We start from the raw sequence: 8274 nt of genomic DNA, 5'->3' as shown, positions 1-8274 counted from the left end.
TCCTTGCGTTGTCATGAGATAGTTGGCGCCGACGGTTGTCGCTATACATTGTCAATCGTTCTTTTTATTGCTTCAGGACTTCTCTTTTTCTACGCTAGGCATAGCTTCGGTCTTGTATGACTTAGAGCATCTCCAGCCGCGCCCCCAAGAGGCCCCGCCAGGATATTTTTTAGCGCCGGCGGGCGAAAATCGGCCCAGGCGCGCCCCCAGGAGTCCTTTTTCGCCGGGTTGGGCCGAAATAACAGTCGGCGTACCCGAGCCGAACCAGGCGCGCTGGGGGCGCCGGCAAAAGCAAAAAGGGGCGTGGGCCCGCTCCGTCCGCGAGAGGAGGGCCTTTTCCCGCTGTTTCTTCTCGTCCCCCGGCTTCCCTCTCATTCTCTCCAATCCTCCCGCCAATCTCCTCCTCCTCCCCTCCCCGCCGGCCGCCATACCGCCGTAGAAGTACTTGGGCCCCCGCGCCGCGACGGGTGCGACCGCCGCCGTCGCCCAGCCGAAGCAGAGGAAGCCGAGGGCGCCGCCGTCCAAGCCCCCGGGCATGTCGAACGCCGACAGGAGGGCTGAAGTTCAGCGCCGGGAGGCTGTCACCATCGACCGGCGGAACAGGGCAACGCCAAGAAGGCCAGGGACAGCGCGGCGCTCGCGGCTGCGGCGGCGACGGATCGGGCGGAGCGCTCGGCCGAACAAGCCGAGGCGGCTCGCGTGGGGATGATGAATCCACCCGGCGTCCACGGCCAGTACGCGCCCTGGAGCCAGCAAAGCGTCGGCTCTCCGGCCGGCTTCTCATCGTCGTCGCAACGCTGGGGCTGCACGCAGTCGCCGGGCTACGCCGACGGGGACGCGCACGGTGGGTTCAACCCCAACATCACCTTTCCCCATGGTCACCCGGCCCAGCGGACGCCCTCGCCCGCCTTCGCCAGCGTGCAGTACCCTCCGTACAACTACTTGCCGCTGGCCTATGCATCGTCCCCAACGCCCCCCTCTCTGCCGTGGCATGCTGCCCTTCTCCCAAGCCTCCACGTCGCACCTCGGCGACACCGACGCCACCGAAGCCGACATGGACGACATCATCACGGCAGGCTCGGCCGCCACCGCCGCGTCCCCCGGGTTCACTACGACGAGGAGGAGGCGGATGAGGAGGAGGAGGAGGAGCCGGCGCCGGCGCTGGCGAGGAAAGGGAAGAAGAAGAAGGGGGCGGCCAGGACCGGTGAGCCGCGCATCAAGTGGGCGTCCAAGGAGCAGGAGTGTCTCGCCGAAGCGTGGAAAGTCGTCTGCCTTGACCCGATCACCGGCACGAACCAGAGCATCGAGACGTATTGGGAGCGCATCAAGGCCGAGTTCGACGAGCGCAAGTTCGTCGACCCCTACTTCAAAGGCGTCTACATGCAACGCGGGTCGAAGGCAATGGCGAACCATTGGGGGCTCATCCAGGCGGCGTGCAACAAATGGCATGGGATCGTCGAGGAGATCGCGGCTCGCCCGAAGAATGGCGCGAGCATTGAGGATCAGGTATGGCACACCGGTTTCCCACTTCTTTTCGTCGTGCGCGCCGGCCAACTGTTTGTTCCTCGGCGCAGCTGCTGCGGATGTTCACCATGTATCGCCAGGACAGCAGCGACCAAGACTTCAAGTACCTCCACGTCTTCAAGCGGATCGAGAAGTGCGAGAAGTGGGTGGATGTTCGGCGCACCTTCGCCAAGGCCAAGGAGACCTACAAGCCGGACGCGTCAACGCCGGGCGCCCCGAAGGCAACAGAGGGGCCAACAAGGGGAAGCACGCCGACTCGGCCACCGTGCGAGTGCAAGAGTCCATCAAGCATTGCCTCGCCGACGCACATGCCCGGGCCGCCCTACGTGAAGAGAAGACCAAGGCGCGCTGGTCGGCGTTGATGACGAACAGCGCCGTCAAGCTCGACCTACTCTGGACCAACGTCGTCGCGAAGAAGAGGAACACCGACCTGGCTTTTCTGATGGGCGGGGCGGACATGCTCCAGAGCAACGACGAGCAGCTCAAGGCGTGGTACCTAGCAGAGCGCGGCCTCATCCTGAACCAGCCCACGCCCACGCCCACGCCGCCAAGCCCGAGCAAGGATGCCTCAACGACGCCCAGCAGCACAGAAGCCGCGCCGACGCCGCCCAGCACAGAAGCAGCTCTGACACCACCAAGCCCGCGCACGCCGACTCCGCCGACGCCGGAGGCCGACCCCGCCGTTTGATGCGTTGCCTATGCGCCCTTTCATTTTTTTGTACGCCGAACTTTTCATCCGATCGCCGAACTTGGCCGCTGATCGCCGGACTGGGCGTTTTTTTTTGTGAGCGGGAACGACGAAGTTTGAATTTGCCGCGATTTGGGGGGCGGCGCCTGGGGGCGTGGCTGGGAACTAGATCGCCCCCAGGGGCCAATCTAGCGTCGGTTCGCCCCAGGCGGCTCTTTTTCGGCGCCCCGGGGGGACGAACGGCTGGAGATGCTCTTAGCTCTTTGCTAGCTTGTTTCTTTGCATGTGTGTGCTTGGGTTGGCTGTGTGCATTCTAGTTATGCAGAAGCCGGGTGTAACTCATTATAACTGTATCCCTCGATGCTATATTTTGAGTCAATAAAACCACCCTTTATCGGAAAAAAAAAAGAGTGAAAACCGTTCATCCTACCAATCTAGTGAAGTAGCCGATGAAGCCGTTCATCCTACCAATCTAGCATCGCCTCTTGGCACGACGGCCAACACCTCTCATCAGAATCCAGGTCTAACATTCCCAGTACCACCTTCGTGCACTTAATGATGAGCTTCTTCCCCCGTAAAATAAAATAAAAATGATGAGTTTCTTTGCATTTCTTCGAGCCAAGAAGCTGATAAAACCACCCATCATCGGAAAATTCGTTTCTGATCATGAGCACAGCTGATCCTGAAATCAAGTCCGTTGGCCCACCTCGGGATGTATGCGTATTCTGTATTCCACACTGTATGTGTCAACCGTATGGCCAAAGTATTCAGAGGCGGGACCCATGCATTAAATTGATGCCCAACCATTGCGTCATACCGGAACGGGATAATCGTGGATGGATCAGGTGTTTTCCTGAGCCTGCCTGTTCCGCTCTTGGCCAAGAACCCATCGCCCACATCTTAATAGGATGCGCCCACGATCGTACTTGAAATTTGAATGCATGTGGCGCATACGTGTGCTCTAGCGGACGAACCAACACACACACGTGTAATAGCCACATTAATTCTACCAGCACCAACCCATCAAGCCCAGCAAAAATAACTTGATGCTTTGCACACATAGCTTGCAGAGATGACTTAAGCCTATTATCTAGGAGTCACCGGTGTCGTCAGCACATTGAGTTGTACTATGTGGAAAAAATCCGTCTCACCATTCAGGCTGTACTACTGTTTGGGAAAATCAAATTTATAAGTTCAAACGACACATCATCATCTAAAATACAACTAGTTTACACTCAGGAGGAACAACAGCAGAGTTCACCCATAAGTCACACACTAGAAACTCCAAGAACTGTGGCATTGGAGAGCAGGGCACCGTTGCACCTCGTGCATGCCTCTCGATCACAACATTTGTCCTCATTACTGCACCACTCTGTTGCATAAAAAGAAATACAATGTCAGCATCTCGGACGACATATATATGTAACATGATATGAAGCATGTACATATAAGTCACCTACAATCCTTGTCCTCTTTTCTTGGTAGCTCTCATCTGGTTCTCGGTAGAATTGAAGCCTCGTGTACTGCCGCACGAACACATGCATTGGACTGGCTGGTGGCATGCACATCTTTTAACATATTGTCTGCACTCTCGCTACGCCGTGTGCTAGTCATCTTGGCACAAAAGACACCTTCGAAGTATGAATTCACCCACTTCTGTCATATATCTTAAAGCTGCGTTTTGTAATGGTCAAATTGTACTTCTCAATCAGCATGCCCCATGCAGTCTCAAATTCCTCCACACTTATCATGTGATTCACTACTTTGCGGAATTCAGACCTGAACTCGCTCTTGCTGGTGTACAGCGGACCAAGGTGCTCTTTTGCTTTCTTAAGAACATGCCATCTGCACCACCTGTGCACAGTCCCGGGCAGCTCAGTCTTGATTGCAACTTCCATGGCTCTCATCCTCACCACTATTTATTCAACATACACCGCCTTCCATCGATGACCGTTGTGGATAGCAGCAGCAATCACACTGATAGGGGAGGGGATCAAGTTCGCCGTCGATGGAAAATTTTGTGATGGGAGGCGATGAAGAGAAGGGTGAAGGTTAGGCCGCCGACAAAGAGGGCAGCAAGTGGTCGCCGGCACGATAGTGCCACCAATGGGTGAATTCTGCACCATCCCTTTTCCAGCAAACCCTGATGGCACCGGGTGGAGAAGACAATGTCCCCATCTTGTTGACCACCGCCCAGCAGACAAACTTGCCGCATGGACCTCTCCCTCACCATGGTCGAAGCATGTCCTACACAAAGATGGCCACACTCCAGATCAAGTGAATTGTCCTGTGCCATTGGTTTTAGGTTGCTCACAGGTTGTTCGATGGAATACTCCTTAGGAATTATCAGGTTAGTTCACCTATGATGTTCATGTGTTTCATTATTGGTTACGCTCTGGTTTCATCTCCATAGAATTGAGGAAATGGTTACAGAACTGCAATACAATGTCTTTCCATTACTTCCTCTACAAATATGCTCTGAATTGTTGCATTTGATCTGCTCATTCAATTCTTTGGGAATTGATTTAGCGGATTTACCTTGCATATATATGTCATCCTTTTATATGGCCTAAAGAATGATTCTTAAACATGGATTACGCATGTTTTATCTAGGTCATACTTTCTTCTTTACTCAAGAATTTGTTGCACTGCTGCTACTGCTGGTATTGACTATTTGTTGATAGACATGGAGTGGACTAGAAAACCTCATATTGTCCCCTTATTTATTTCAAATGGGACTATAGAAGCTTAGCATGTAGCAGATCCAAGAGAAACCAGAATGTAAATTTACATGTATGATTTTGCCTCTTTAGTCTTTCCCATTTTCAGGTATACAACCTGCAAGAATGCAAAGTTAATTTGTCGGCATTTAGGAAAAAAAACATGAAGTGGACTATAAGCTTTTCAGCGATGTCTTAATTTTCTTACTTCACACATCAATGTGTTCGACATGGTACCTTCTTTGTTTATTTTGTTTCCAAATTTATGTGGAGTCTGTTATTTATTACTGGCTGATAATCTATCAGAGGTTACTGTTTCCAGCTTTTATCTCTGGGCAAAACATATACATCTGGTTTACTTTAGGCATGTCATTTTGGGATGGACTTATAAATAACCATGGTAGGAATTGCAAGATTTTGTTGTTGCGGACAAAAGACCAACAGTGGATCATGTTGTTAGGCCTTTTTTACATAATATAAGTTAATCTGAAGATGAATGTTCAGAAGCAGGAAAAGAACATAGTATTGTTCTGAAAACGAAAAACACTGTAATATAATGTTTTTTAACCTTTCCTGTCATATACTACTCCGTTCCTAAATATAAGTCTTTTTAGACATTTCAAATGGACTACTATATACGGATATATATATAGACATATTTTAGAGTGTAGATTCACTCATTTTGCTCCGTATGTAGTCACTTGTTGGAATCTCTAGAAAGACTTATATTTGGGAACGGAGGGAGTACATAGTTTTGGTAGATTTTAGAGGCCTACCCTAACGGGAAATTGGATATTGCGTGCAATCTACGTTCTCATGTCTGTGATTTTTGTAATTGGCTGCACCTAGCTCTGAACCTGAAGCATTTCCTCTCATAACTACTGTATATGTATGGCAATGCCACATTGCTCTAAACTGGAAGCAGTTTTCCTCTCATACCTTTTATATATGTATAGCAACACCACATGGATCTGAACTGGAAGCAGTTTTCCTCTCATACCTACTGTATATGTATGATAATTCTTATGTTGAGAAGCAAAAGAAACGTGCTTATTGAACTCATGAAGTTAGAGCGAACACTCTCTTGTTATACTGAATAAAAAATTGTCAAGTGAAGCAAAAATACTGATATGATATGAAGGATCGATATTCTAATTCTAATGAAGAGCAGGTTTACCAGTTCTCACATAGAAAAGAGGCATATCATCCCTATCAAGTGTTTGCCAAGTTTTGTGGTTTGTCCATGAGGCACGACGATGATCGACAGTGTTCATAAATATGTTTTTTTGGCTGCATCCCAAGGTGATGAACTACCAGCATAGGAAATGTGATACGTCTCCTATAACTTTTGCTTACTTGTTCATAGTGTTTGCATATTCATGACACATATTAGATGATATGCTCCTAAAGCCTAATTAAATGCTGCCTGGAAAAAAAGCCTAAACAAATGTTCTTCTCTTAGAACATAGAACCAAATATAACAAAACAGTTTAATTCTTTGGTTCTGTGGATTTCAGTATTATCTTCAAACCGTTACATGCTTTACTAGGGTAGTAGACATGGATCCGTTCTATTGTTTGCAAGCTGCATATTTATTTCATTAGCGGAGAACGTAATACACTGAACCATAATGGCGCTGCTCGGTGCAAATAACGCTATTTTGGACATACAAATTAATTTGTTGATGGGGTAATGTTGTTCGAGCAAAGAAGTGAACAAACTCCTATGGGGATAAATGTCAAAACTTTTGTTTGCCTAATATTTCTTAATGATTTATAACTTACTTGACTACCCAAATTTGCTTATTTAGTAATCTTTTTATATTTCCTTGCAACGGTTAAATGTGCATGTATGGTTCTCTTTGAAATATGTAGTTCACTTGTTTCCTAGGGAGATGTTTTCTTCCGTGGAGCTTTTAACTTGTTAACCCTCGGTGCTCATGAGACCCATATTCTTAGAATCCGATTGTGCAAGCTATCATATTGGTCTTTTTTTAGAATCGTTGACCCTTTGTAGTCAAAAAGCAAAATTTCGTGGATCTGATGCACCACATCCTTCTTTTACCCAAATAAACGCTACTGCAGGGAGGTGAATGCCTGTTCAGGGCTGGTCTTGTTTTTATACAAACTCTTACTTAGTTGAATGTACATATTAGTGAAGTGATCCTCAGGGAGTCAAAATTCAGCCCAATCTGTGGCTTCACGCCTTAACTACATTGTCCGATGGTTTATCAGCGTACCTCCTGATTGTTTCTTCTAATTGAGTGACTCAAACAGGGCAGGGTGCCCTATCCGGAGGTACACGTCCAACTCTCAACCTGAAATTACATTCACATGTTTCAGATGCTGCACTCGTTTTCATATAACGGGGGGACGGGATGTATCAGACTGTATGCTAAATGTACATATGGATAACCACCAAAATCCGGAGATCAGCTAGCTGACACTAGTAATCATACCCTCAGACATATATTGACATACACACAATAATTTGTGATTCCTTGCAAAAAGGAAAAAAAATCAAGCCAGAAAGAACACTGATTTCATTTTTACCTTCAGGTCTCTGGGTTCAACTTGTCCCTCGGACTGGGTTGGCGAATCCTTCCTCTTGCCGCCGGAATCTCTCTGCCCAGCAGAGCCGCCGGGGAATCCAACCACAACTGCGCACGAGGAGTCGGGGCCAGCCGCGGCCGACGGCCCTCAACACCAATTAATGGATCTGGCTGCTCAACACCCGCAATCACCTACGACATGTTCAACAAATCAAAGGCCAGTCATCGCCATAGTTCGCTCGCGCATCTGCAGGGCGAATCGAACTCAAAAATACGACGGAGCAATTACCTGTCAACCGGATCCAGTAGGAATTCGAGTCCGTTGCCTCGCAGGTCAGCACCTTCCCCATGCAGCTCTCCGCCGCCATTTTTTCGCTCTCCGCCGACGAGCTAGATAGGAGGGGGTGGAGAAAGGTTGAACTGGGACCGAGATATTTCGAGTGTCCCACATTTCATTGACCGAGCTGATTGCGTGCACATGTTTCTGATCCACCACACAGTTTCCGTGACGGACGCGAGCCACGGCTCAAGCAGACTACAAAGCAAAATAGACCTCATACAATCATTCAGAGCAAGGATGACAACCACCAGGATGAGGCTCATGACTTACATTGATGGTGACATTGAACACTTCTTCTTCCGTACAACCCCTGGACACATTGACGGCCCAGATTAGAAGATACCCTTTCGGTACGATAAGTGAGGAGGGGTAGGATGGAAATTTCAAGGGGGGCGCGGCGAACCGCGGCGCGCGGACGTACGGTCCGCTATACGCTGTACGAGGCGGTGTA

General features: G+C 49.1%; 1 long non-coding RNA gene across 3 annotated transcripts; it reads right to left on the bottom strand.

Moving 5' to 3' along the window:
- Positions 1-3247: 3247 nt before the first annotated feature.
- On the bottom strand, positions 3248-8033 carry LOC123181793 (uncharacterized). 3 transcript variants are annotated; one of them, XR_006491887.1, is made up of 5 exons: positions 7773-8033; positions 7485-7675; positions 7172-7249; positions 3673-4459; positions 3248-3584 (listed from the first exon to the last, which is right to left on the bottom strand). It is a non-coding gene; the product is annotated as an uncharacterized lncRNA (long non-coding RNA). The 3 variants fall into 3 exon arrangements; XR_006491886.1 differs by having other exon boundaries at positions 3669-7249; XR_006491885.1 differs by having other exon boundaries at positions 3673-7249.
- Between the last annotated feature and the right edge of the window lie 241 nt (positions 8034-8274).

Source organism: Triticum aestivum, chromosome 1D (assembly GCF_018294505.1).
Source record: "Triticum aestivum cultivar Chinese Spring chromosome 1D, IWGSC CS RefSeq v2.1, whole genome shotgun sequence".
NCBI lineage: Eukaryota > Viridiplantae > Streptophyta > Magnoliopsida > Poales > Poaceae > Triticum > Triticum aestivum.
Note: the sequence above shows the minus strand (reverse complement) of the source record. Positions and strands in the feature narration are given on the sequence as shown.